The sequence below is a fragment of the Rhipicephalus microplus genome, unplaced genomic scaffold (assembly GCF_043290135.1).
Source record: "Rhipicephalus microplus isolate Deutch F79 unplaced genomic scaffold, USDA_Rmic scaffold_549, whole genome shotgun sequence".
NCBI classification, from domain to species: Eukaryota; Metazoa; Arthropoda; class Arachnida; order Ixodida; family Ixodidae; genus Rhipicephalus; species Rhipicephalus microplus.
Genome location: NW_027465109.1, coordinates 1 through 12,500, shown reverse-complemented (window position 1 = coordinate 12,500; position 12,500 = coordinate 1). Strand labels below are relative to the sequence as shown.

The 12,500-nt window shown below is 62.0% G+C and overlaps 1 non-coding gene across 1 annotated transcript; it reads right to left on the bottom strand.

Annotated features, from left to right (window-relative positions):
- Positions 1-1,324: 1,324 nt before the first annotated feature.
- On the bottom strand, positions 1,325-3,139 carry LOC142795102 (small subunit ribosomal RNA). Its single transcript, XR_012892759.1, has one exon. It is a non-coding gene; the product is annotated as a small subunit ribosomal RNA (ribosomal RNA).
- Positions 3,140-12,500: the final 9,361 nt, after the last annotated feature.

Sequence of the window (12,500 nt, the reverse complement as noted above, 5' to 3'; positions counted from 1 at the left end):
GGAGCGCGGGATGCACGGTCCCATCGACAAGCCTCTCCCGTTTTTACCGTGGCGTCGCGGTTCACCACGGCAGGCGGGTCGGTCTCCTCCGCATAAAAAGGGGGACCCCCGCTTTTTGTTCCACGAAATCGCACAAGCTTTTTTCGCATCCACGGTTTGCCACCGCACACCAAAATGCCGATCCGGCTGCCTACTTTAGCCAACAGGTGGAGCCAGGCGCGCCGTACTTGCGCGGCACTTCCCACGTCCACCGAAGTCGGTGCCAAGGACCACTTTCGGCGCCGGAGCCGCGTACGAGCCTACTCGAGGCGGAAGAACGAAGCCAGCAAGGGCCTGGCCGCAAGTGCGTTCAATTGTCGGGACGTCCAAGTCCCTCGTTCTTCCGTGCTTCCTCTTTCGGCAAGTCGTTGCGGCACCTTCCCAAAGCGCGCAGACCCGCTAATCGCGACGAGCGCGACGTGGCCGTGCCGCCTTTCCCTCGGCAGCAAGCAAAACGCCTGGCAACGTCGACGCTCCCCTAACCGCGATCTCGCACCGTGTTTCGTGTGGCGAATTCAAAAGCCGGCCGGCGCTGCTGCAACCATTACGGTCGGTACGCATACGCCGCGGAGGGCGGGACGGTCATCGGAGCGTGCGGTTCCTCCATCGAGTACTGCGCACCTCGGCCGTCGCATCGCCGTGCCATGACCGGCCGCGCGTCAACGCGAACCGGTGCCAGCGAGATCCCTCGCCTGCAAGAACCGACCGGCAGCCTCCGTCACCCGAGGACGCGGAGGCGCTTGCCGCGGACGGCGGGACGGTATGCACTGGTGCACAGCGGACCCGTCACATCGCCAGTTCCTTGACCGACCGCCGACGCTTGTGCCGTTCCTCTCGTACTTGGCAGTCGCCGCGCGATTGTCGGGTCTCGTTCTTGCACGCTCGAACGGTCGGGAGGGCACTCGGCTGGCGTTTCGGGAACGCGCAGCCTCGCCTTCTACCGACGTAACCACGACTCGCCGTTCGCGCTCCGCCGCTCCTGTTTACAGTACTAGGCGGTCCCGCAGCGGTCGGGTCGCGCATTTCGAGCGCTTCGAGCCACGGTGCAGTGGCGGGTCGAAAGCCGACCTATGAGTGCGTTGCGCCGTTTGTACCCGCGTCCGCCACCTGGCCGACCGTCCAAGGTCGCGGTGTTGGCGTCCGCTGGGCGCAACAATTTGTCACGGGGTGCCGCTCCACATTCAGGCAGCCCCGTGGGGAAAAGCCGACCCCGCGTCCAAACGGGGTCAGCGGCAGAAAGTGTCGGGCGCAGACGCAGCTGAGGCGCTCACCCTTCACAATCCGTTAATGATCCTTCCGCAGGTTCACCTACGGAAACCTTGTTACGACTTTTACTTCCTCTAAATGATCAAGTTTGGTCATCTTTCCAACAGACCGGCGCAACCGAAAGGCCGCGCCGGACATCGGTCCGAAGACCTCACTAAATCATTCAATCGGTAGTAGCGACGGGCGGTGTGTACAAAGGGCAGGGACGTAATCAACGCGAGCTTATGACTCGCGCTTACTGGGAATTCCTCGTTCAAGGGGAACAATTGCAAGCCCCTATCCCAATCACGAAAGAAGTTCCACGGGTTACCCAGTCTTTTCAGACAGGGATAAAGACACGCTGCTTCCTTCAGTGTAGCGCGCGTGCGGCCCCGGACATCTAAGGGCATCACAGACCTGTTATTGCTCTGTTTCGTGCGGCTAGGAGCCGCTTGTCCCTCTAAGAAGGTTGTAAGGTGCTGGGAACCCCGCACCTATTTAATAGGCTAGAGTCTCGTTCGTTATCGGAATTAACCAGACAAATCGCTCCACCAACTAAGAACGGCCATGCACCACCATCCACCGAATCAAGAAAGAGCTCTCAATCTGTCAATCCTCCCAGTGTCCGGGCCGGGTAAGTTTTCCCGTGTTGAGTCAAATTAAGCCGCAGGCTCCACTCCTGGTGGTGCCCTTCCGTCAATTCCTTTAAGTTTCAGCTTTGCAACCATACTTCCCCCGGAACCCAAATACTTTGGTTTCCCGGAAGCTGCCCGCCGAGTCATTTGAGTAACTCAGGCGGATCGCTGGTTGGCATCGTTTATGGTCAGAACTAGGGCGGTATCTGATCGCCTTCGAACCTCCGACTTTCGTTCTTGATCAATGAAAACATTCTTGGCAAATGCTTTCGCAGTAGTTCGTCTTGCGACGGTCCAAGAATTTCACCTCTAGCGCCGCAATACGAATGCCCCCGTCCGTCCCTCTTAATCATTACCTCGTATTCCAAAAACCAACAGAACAGAAACGAGGTCTTGTTCTATTATTCCATGCAAGTTTATTCAGGCGACTCGCCTGCGTTGAGCACTCTAATTTTTTCAAAGTAAAAGCACCGGCCATCTCGAGGCACACAATGAAGTGCACCAAGAAAGAACCGGCATGATGTTCAGTCCGAGCCGTCGCATCGGGTAGATGCACTACTCGTCTGGAACTGAGATCCAACTACGAGCTTTTTAACCGCAGCAGCTTTAGTATACGCTATTGGAGCTGGAATTACCGCGGCTGCTGGCACCAGACTTGCCCTCCAATTGATCCTCGTTAAAGGATTTAGAGTGTACTCATTTCAATTACGGGGCCTCAAAAGAGTCCCGTATTGTTATTTTTCGTCACTACCTCCCCGTGCCGGGAGTGGGTAATTTGCGCGCCTGCTGCCTTCCTTGGATGTGGTAGCCGTTTCTCAGGCTCCCTCTCCGGAATCGAACCCTGATTCTCCGTTACCCGTAACAACCATGGTAAGCAAGTAACCTACCATCGAAAGTTGATAAGGCAGACACTTGAAAGAAACGTCGCCGGCTCGTGGCCATGCGATCAGCACAAAGTTATCCAGAGTCACCACACAATACGGGCCGAAACCCGATCGATCTTGGTCTAATAAAAGCACCCGTTACCCAAAGGGCTCCAGGCTCACTGCATGTATTAGCTCTAGAATTGCCACAGTTATCCAAGTAGGAAGAAACGATCTAAGGAACCATAACTGATTTAATGAGCCATTCGCGGTTTCGCCTTATTTCGGCATGTACTTAGACATGCATGGCTTAATCTTTGAGACAAGCATATGATTACTGGCAGGATCAACCAGGTAATCGTTCGACTGCGCGTCCGTCCTCGCCTTCGGCGGGCCGGACGCAGTCTGTGTGCGGCGGAGGCCACCTTCAGGCGCCCCAACACGCTTATTTTGCACTCCGAGATGACGGCGTTCGAGCTCGCTACGGCACAACCTTCCCGAAAGACGAGTGGGAGCCGTGCGGCAAGAAGCACGTTCATGCTCGCTCTTTTTCGTTGCATCGACTCGGTCGCGCCGTGCGGGTTGCCCAAGCCCGCTGCACTGTCGGTGGACCGGCCGGAACTAGCAACGGAGCCGAGACTGCAAAGCCGCCAGACGACGGGTCACGCCCGCGTCTTCGGCGCTTTCGCATCTGAATCGCCCGAGGACGACACGGAACACACCTCGATATCGTGGTAAAACGGCACCGTCCGACAACCAGCCCCTAACGCATCAAGCGGATGAGGCTGCAGACGACTGCCGTGGATTCCCCTGGAGCAGACCCGAGGACACGCTTGACGAGGCCGAAGCCCGCCGCATATCAGACACCCGGTCGCTTTCGCGTACGCCGCTCACGAGAACCCCCACATAATAGCAGCGATAAGTACCCAGACCTCCTTGGGCACTAATACGAGCGTACTCGAGAAAATTTCACCGCGGGTGTGCCCCGAAACGTGTGGCACGTTGAGCGTGCCACAAGTCTACGTCGCTCTCAAACCCGCCGAGGTCGTAGAATTTGCGACCCTACTCACGAAATTCCCACCGAGGATACGGCCGCAAACGTACCGCACCTTGGGTAGGCCACGAGTTTGTGCAACACTACGCTGACGGCACAGCACCGAGGTCGTGCGCGCACGCACGGGAAAATTCCGCCGCGGTTTCTGCCGAAAACGTGAGGCACCACGACTCTCCGCAAGTTCGCGTCGACTGCGAAAGACCGAAGTCGTGAACGACGTGTCCGCTACTCGCCGCCGACACGCTGGACACCAAACGTACAACGACTCGACGGCGTCGTAGAGGCCCACGACGCGGTTTTCCTTAACGACGTCTCGGCGTGGCACCGACAGGTTAGAACGGCCGACCAACGTTCCCTGTCCGCCGTTCGGCTCAGTCGAAGGGCTCGGCGACTTCGGCAACGCTGCGAAGCCGCACGGTGACGCACGCCATGTCCCCATTTTTTTTTTTTTTTTCTTTCTGCGTCTGCCGGGGTGCCCCTATAATAGCAGCGATAAGCACCCAGACCGCCGTGGGTCGCTCGCCCCGGCTGACGTGGTTTTTCGTACTCCTGCGGCGGTCGCCGTCAAGCACGTCCAAATACGCTACTTTCGTGGGCGCATTCACGCTCTTTCGCTTCGCCGGAGTGCCAGCACTCACTCTGCCAAAAACGGCGAACATCCGAGCGGCGGTTCCCACTTTTGCGTCGGCGTCGCAAACCCCGCCCCGGCAGACGAGGTTTGCCGTACTCGTGCGACGGTGGCCGGCGGGCACGTCGAAAGACGCCGATATCGTGCGCGAATTGGCGCACCTTGGCTTCACCGGAGTGCCGCCACTGACTCCTCCAAAAACGGCGAAGATCCGAGCGGCGCTTCCCACTTTCGCATCGGCGTCCCGAACTCCGCCCCGGCTGACGCGGTTTACCGTACTCGTGCGACGGTCGCCGGCGAGCACGTGGAAAGACGCCGATATCGTGCCCGAATCGGCTCCGTTCGGCTTCGCCGGAGTGCCAGCACTGGCTCGGCGAAAGACGACGAACATCCGAGCGACGGTTCTCACTATTGCGTACGCGTCGCAAACCCCGCCCCGGCAGACGCACTTTGCCGTACTCGTGCGACGGTCGCCGGCGAGCACGTAGAAAGACGCCGATATCGTGCCGGAATCGGCCCCGTTTGGCTTCGCCGGAGTGCCAGCACTCACTCGGCCACAAACGGCGAACATCCGAGCGGCGGTTCCCACTTAGCCGTCGGCGTCCCGAACTCCGCCCCGGCAGACGCGGTTGCCGAGCTCGTGCGACTAGCGACCGCGAAGCCGTCTCGCGACGCCGCTTTCGTGCGCGGCTCCCACTGCGACCTGGGTCACCCGAGGTCGACGAGCAAGAAAGAATGTCGAAAAAAAATTTTTTTTTTTTTTGCGTCTGCCGGGGTGCCCCTATAATAGCAGCGATAAGCACCCAGACCGCCATGGGTCGCTCGCCCCGGCTGACGTGGTTTTTCGTTTTCCTGCGGTGGTCGTCGTCAAGCACGTCCAAACACGCCACTTTCGTGGGCGCATTCGCGCTCTTTCGCTTCGCCGGAGTGCCAGCACTCACTCTGCCAAAAACGGCGAACATCCTAGTGGCGGTTCCCACTTTTGCGTCGGCGTCGCCAACCCCGCCCCGGCATACGCGGTTTGCCGTACTCGTGCGGCGGTGGCCGGCGGGCACGTCGAAAGACACCGATATCGTGCGCGAGTCGATGCTTCTTGGTCTCGCAGGAGGGCCGCCACTCACTCCTGCAAAAACGGCGAAGATCCGAGCGGCGCTTCCCACTTTTTCGTCGGCATCGCAAACCTCGCCCCGGCAGACGCGCTTTGCCGTACTCGTGCGACGGTCGCCGGCGAGCACGTCGAAATACGCCGATATCGTGCCCGAATCGGCCCCGTTTCGCTTCGCCGGAGTGCCAGCACTCACTCGGCCAAAAACGGCGAACATCCGAGCAGCGGTACCCACTTAGCCGTCGGCATCCCGAACTCCGCGCCGGCTGACGCGGTTGCCGAGCTCGTGCGACTAGCGACCGCGAACGCGTCTCGCGACGCCGCTTTCGTGCGCGGCTCCCATTGCGACCTGGGTTACCCGAGCTCGACCAGCAAAAAAGAAGGTCGAAAAAAAATTTTTTTTTTCTGCGTCTGCCGGGGTGCCCCTATAATAGCAGCGATAAGCACCCAGACCGCCGTGGGTCGCTCGCCCCGGCTGACGTGGTTTTTCGTACTCCTGCAGCGGTCGCCGTCAAGCACGTCCAAATACGCCACTTTCGTGGGCGCTTTCGCGCTCTTTCGCGTCGCCGGTGTGCCAGCACTCACTCTGCCAAAAACGGCGAACATCCTAGTGGCGGTTCCCACTTTTGCGTCGGCGTCGCCAACCCCGCCCCGGCATACGCGGTTTGCCGTACTCGTGCGGCGGTGGCCGGCGGGCACGTCGAAAGACACCGATATCGTGCGCGAGTCGATGCTTCTTGGTCTCGCAGGAGGGCCGCCACTCACTCCTGCAAAAACGGCGAAGATCCGAGCGGCGCTTCCCACTTTTTCGTCGGCATCGCAAACCTCGCCCCGGCAGACGCGCTTTGCCGTACTCGTGCGACGGTCGCCGGCGAGCACGTCGAAATACGCCGATATCGTGCCCGAATCGGCCCCGTTTCGCTTCGCCGGAGTGCCAGCACTCACTCGGCCAAAAACGGCGAACATCCGAGCAGCGGTACCCACTTAGCCGTCGGCATCCCGAACTCCGCGCCGGCTGACGCGGTTGCCGAGCTCGTGCGACTAGCGACCGCGAACGCGTCTCGCGACGCCGCTTTCGTGCGCGGCTCCCATTGCGACCTGGGTTACCCGAGCTCGACCAGCAAAAAAGAAGGTCGAAAAAAAATTTTTTTTTTCTGCGTCTGCCGGGGTGCCCCTATAATAGCAGCGATAAGCACCCAGACCGCCGTGGGTCGCTCGCCCCGGCTGACGTGGTTTTTCGTACTCCTGCAGCGGTCGCCGTCAAGCACGTCCAAATACGCCACTTTCGTGGGCGCTTTCGCGCTCTTTCGCGTCGCCGGTGTGCCAGCACTCACTCTGCCAAAAACGGCCAACATCCGAGCGGCGGTTCCCACTTTTGCGTCGGCGTCGTAAACCCCGCCCCGGCAGACGCGGTTTGCCCTACTCGTTCGACGGTCGCCGGCGAGCGCGTCGAAAGACGCCGATATCGTGCGCTAATTGGCGCTCCTTGGCTTCTCCGGAGTGCCGCCACTCACTCCTCCAAAAACGGCGAAGATCCGAGCGGCGTTCTCCACTTTCGCATCGGCGTCCCGAACTCCGCCCGGGCTGACGCGGTTTACCGTACTCGTGCGACGGTCGCCGCCGGGCACGTCGAAAGACGCCGATATCGTGCCGTAATCGGCCCCGTTTGGCTTCGCCCGAGTGCCAGCACTCACTCGGCCAAAAACGGCGAACATCCGAGCAGCGTTTCCCACTTTCGCATCGGCGTCCCGAAGCCCGCCCCGGCAGACGCGGTTTGCCCTACTCGAGCGACGGTCGCCGGCGATCACGTCGAAAGGCGCCGAATTCGTGCACGAATCGATGCTTCTTGGTCTCGCAGGAGGGCCGCCACTCACTCCTGCAAAAACGGCGAAGATCCGAGTTGCGCTTCCCACTTTTTCGTCGGCGTCCCGAACTACGCCCCGGCTGACGCGGTTTACCGTACTCGTGCGACGGTCGCCGGCGGGCACTTCAAAATACGCCGATTTCGTGGGCGCATTCACGCTGTTTCGCTTCCCCGGAGTGCCAACACTCACTCTGCCGAAAGCGGCGATCATCCGAGCGGCGGTTCCCACTTTTGCGTCGGCTTCGCAAACGGCGCCCCGGCAGACGCGCTCGTGCGACGTACTCGTGCGACGGTCGCCGGCGAGCACGTCGAAAGACGCCGATATCGTGCTCGAATCGACCCCGTTTCGCTTCGCCGGAGTGCTGCCAGTCACGGCGCAGAGAACGGCGAACAAGTGTTTTTTTTTTTTTTTCCTAGAATTTGTGTTATAGAAGGCACATTTGATATCGGACGATAATTTTCAACTTTATCACGCGCACCGATTTTCGTGTAGAGGTTTGCAAGTTTATGGGAATTTCTCCACTTGGAATAATGCGATTTAGTAGTACTACGAGAACTTCATGGATGTACTCAAGGGTACGGGGCAAGTCAGTTACGTCAACACCTGCAGATTTTTTACACTTCAAACTGAAAATTGTTGGTTGTGAGTCCTCGTGTGATATTAAAGGCCGATTCGCTAACACATAGAACAAAGAAAGAAAGGAAGAAAAAACGCCCGCGCTCGCTCAAGAAACCTGGGTTCGCAACAAGTGGCAACAACAAGCAACCGAGCGAGTGCGCCAAAACCCGTGGCGGCCGAACAAACGCGAAGTCCCAACCGCGTCAGCCGGGGCGGCACGGGACAGGAAAAATCACTTCAGCCGGGGCGGCGGGGCACCGAATAAACCTCGTCACCTCGTCGCAGGATAAAAGAGGAAACAAAAAGTCTAAACAGCGTCTGCTGGAGCGAATGCGTAATAAAACAACAACAACAACAAAAAAAAAACACCCGCGCTCAAGAAGTCTGCAATCCTCACAAAAGGCGACTGTGACCGAGCAGCGTCAGCCGGGGCCGTGCGGAAACGGAAAAACCGCGACTACCGGGGCGTCGAGGCACCGAAAAATCCACTTCAGCCGCGGCGAAAAAAAAAACAAAAAGAAAGACGGAGGGGGGGGGGGGAACCACGTCTGCCGGGGCGAAGGAAAAAAAAAAACGCGTCTGCCGGGGCGAGCCCGGGTGCGGCACCACCGGGAAAACTGTGGCAAACAGACATGGCGATCGAGTGAGTGGGCCGCCAGCCAGGCTCAGCCAAAAAGTGCAAAGTCCGAACTGCGTCAGCCGGGGCGGCAAAAACCGCGTCAGCCGGGGCGGCGCAAAAAACCGCGTCTGCCGGGGCGGCACGAAACCGCGTCAGCCGGGGCGGGGCGAAAACTGCGTCAGCCGGGGCGAAAAGAAAAAAAAAAAACGCGTCTGCCGGGGCAAGCCCGGGTGCGGCACCACCGGGAAAACTGTGGCAAACAGACATGGCGATCGAGTGAGTGGGCCGCCAGCCAGGCACAGCCGAAAAGTGCAAAGTCCGAACCGTGTCAGCCGGGGCGACGCAAAAACCGCGTCAGCCGGGGCGGCGCGAAAACCGCGTCAGCCGGGGCGGCACGAAACCGCGTCAGCCGGGGCGGCGCGAAAACTGCGTCAGCCGGGGCGGCGCGAAAACCTCGTCAGCCGGGGCGAGCGAAAAGGGGGGGGGGGAACCACGTCTGCCGGGGCGAAAGAAAAAAAAACGCGTCTGCCGGGGCGAGCCCGGGTGCGGCACCACCGGGAAGACTGTGGCAAACAGACATGGCGATCGAGTGAGTGGGCCGCCAGCCAGGCTCAGCCCAAAAAGTGCCAAGTCCGAACTGCGTCAGCCGGGGCGGCAAAAACCGCGTCAGCCGGGGCGGCGCGAAAACCGCGTCTGCCGGGGCGGCGCGAAAACTGCGTCTGCCGGGGCGAGCCCGGGTGCGGCACCACCGGGAAAACTGTGGCAAACAGACATGGCGATCGAGTGAGTGGGCCGCCAGCCAGGCACAGCCGAAAAGTGCTAAGTCCGAACTGCGTCTGCCGGGGCGGCACGAAACCGCGTCAGCCGGGGCGGCGCGAAAACCGCGTCTGCCGGGGCGGCACGAAACCGCGTCAGCCGGGGCGGCGCGAAAACTGCGTCAGCCGGGGCGAGCCCGGGTGCGGCACCACCGGGAAAACTGTGGCAAACAGACATGGCGATCGAGTGAGTGGGCCGCCAGCCAGGCACAGCCGAAAAGTGCTAAGTCCGAACTGCGTCTGCCGGGGCGGCACGAAACCGCGTCAGCCGGGGCGGCGCGAAAACCGCGTCTGCCGGGGCGGCACGAAACCGCGTCAGCCGGGGCGGCGCGAAAACTGCGTCAGCCGGGGCGAGCCCGGGTGCGGCACCACCGGGAAAACTGTGGCAAACAGACATGGCGATCGAGTGAGTGGGCCGCCAGCCAGGCACAGCCGAAAAGTGCTAAGTCCGAACTGCGTCAGCCGGGGCGGCAAAAACCGCGTCAGCCGGGGCGGCGCAAAAAACCGCGTCTGCCGGGGCGGCACGAAACCGCGTCAGCCGGGGCGGCGCGAAAACTGCGTCAGCCGGGGCGAAAGAAAAAAAAAAAAAACGCGTCTGCCGGGGCGAGCCCGGGTGCGGCACCACCGGGAAAACTGTGGCAAACAGACATGGCGATCGAGTGAGTGGGCCGCCAGCCAGGCACAGCCGAAAAGTGCTAAGTCCGAACTGCGTCTGCCGGGGCGGCACGAAACCGCGTCAGCCGGGGCGGCGCGAAAACCGCGTCTGCCGGGGCGGCACGAAACCGCGTCAGCCGGGGCGGCGCGAAAACTGCGTCAGCCGGGGCGAGCCCGGGTGCGGCACCACCGGGAAAACTGTGGCAAACAGACATGGCGATCGAGTGAGTGGGCCGCCAGCCAGGCACAGCCGAAAAGTGCTAAGTCCGAACTGCGTCTGCCGGGGCGGCACGAAACCGCGTCAGCCGGGGCGGCGCGAAAACCGCGTCTGCCGGGGCGGCACGAAACCGCGTCAGCCGGGGCGGCGCGAAAACTGCGTCAGCCGGGGCGAGCCCGGGTGCGGCACCACCGGGAAAACTGTGGCAAACAGACATGGCGATCGAGTGAGTGGGCCGCCAGCCAGGCACAGCCGAAAAGTGCAAAGTCCGAACCGTGTCAGGCGGGGCGACGCAAAAACCGCGTCAGCCGGGGCGGCGCGAAAACCGCGTCAGCCGGGGCGGCACGAAACCGCGTCAGCCGGGGCGGCGCGAAAACTGCGTCAGCCGGGGCGGCGCGAAAACCTCGTCAGCCGGGGCGAGCGAAAAGGGGGGGGGGGGGGAACCACGTCTGCCGGGGCGAAAGAAAAAAAAAACGCGTCTGCCGGGGCGAGCCCGGGTGCGGCACCACCGGGAAGACTGTGGCAAACAGACATGGCGATCGAGTGAGTGGGCCGCCAGCCAGGCTCAGCCCAAAAAGTGCCAAGTCCGAACTGCGTCAGCCGGGGCGGCAAAAACCGCGTCAGCCGGGGCGGCGCGAAAACCGCGTCTGCCGGGGCGGCGCGAAAACTGCGTCAGCCGGGGCGAGCCCGGGTGCGGCACCACCGGGAAAACTGTGGCTAACAGACATGGCGATCGAGTGAGTGGGCCACCAGCCAGGCTCAGCCAAAAAGTGCCAAGTCCGAACTGCGTCAGCCGGGGCGGCAAAAACCGCGTCAGCCGGGGCGGTGCAAAAAAACCGCGTCTGCCGGGGCGGCACGAAACCGCGTCAGCCGGGGCGGCGCGAAAACTGCGTCAGCCGGGGCGAAAGAAAAAAAAAAAACGCGTCTGCCGGGGCGAGCCCGGGTGCGGCACCACCGGGAAAACTGTGGCAAACAGACATGGCGATCGAGTGAGTGGGCCGCCAGCCAGGCACAGCCGAAAAGTGCTAAGTCCGAACTGCGTCTGCCGGGGCGGCACGAAACCGCGTCAGCCGGGGCGGCGCGAAAACCGCGTCTGCCGGGGCGGCACGAAACCGCGTCAGCCGGGGCGGCGCGAAAACTGCGTCAGCCGGGGCGAGCCCGGGTGCGGCACCACCGGGAAAACTGTGGCAAACAGACATGGCGATCGAGTGAGTGGGCCGCCAGCCAGGCACAGCCGAAAAGTGCTAAGTCCGAACTGCGTCTGCCGGGGCGGCACGAAACCGCGTCAGCCGGGGCGGCGCGAAAACCGCGTCTGCCGGGGCGGCACGAAACCGCGTCAGCCGGGGCGGCGCGAAAACTGCGTCAGCCGGGGCGAGCCCGGGTGCGGCACCACCGGGAAAACTGTGGCAAACAGACATGGCGATCGAGTGAGTGGGCCGCCAGCCAGGCACAGCCGAAAAGTGCTAAGTCCGAACTGCGTCAGCCGGGGCGGCAAAAACCGCGTCAGCCGGGGCGGCGCAAAAAACCGCGTCTGCCGGGGCGGCACGAAACCGCGTCAGCCGGGGCGGCGCGAAAACTGCGTCAGCCGGGGCGAAAGAAAAAAAAAAACGCGTCTGCCGGGGCGAGCCCGGGTGCGGCACCACCGGGAAAACTGTGGCAAACAGACATGGCGATCGAGTGAGTGGGCCGCCAGCCAGGCACAGCCGAAAAGTGCTAAGTCCGAACTGCGTCTGCCGGGGCGGCACGAAACCGCGTCAGCCGGGGCGGCGCGAAAACCGCGTCTGCCGGGGCGGCACGAAACCGCGTCAGCCGGGGCGGCGCGAAAACTGCGTCAGCCGGGGCGAGCCCGGGTGCGGCACCACCGGGAAAACTGTGGCAAACAGACATGGCGATTGAGTGAGTGGGCCGCCAGCCAGGCACAGCCGAAAAGTGCTAAGTCCGAACTGCGTCTGCCGGGGCGGCACGAAACCGCGTCAGCCGGGGCGGCGCGAAAACCGCGTCTGCCGGGGCGGCACGAAACCGCGTCAGCCGGGGCGGCGCGAAAACTGCGTCAGCCGGGGCGAGCCCGGGTGCGGCACCACCGGGAAAACTGTGGCAAACAGACATGGCGATCGAGTGAGTGGGCCGCCAGCCAGGCACAGCC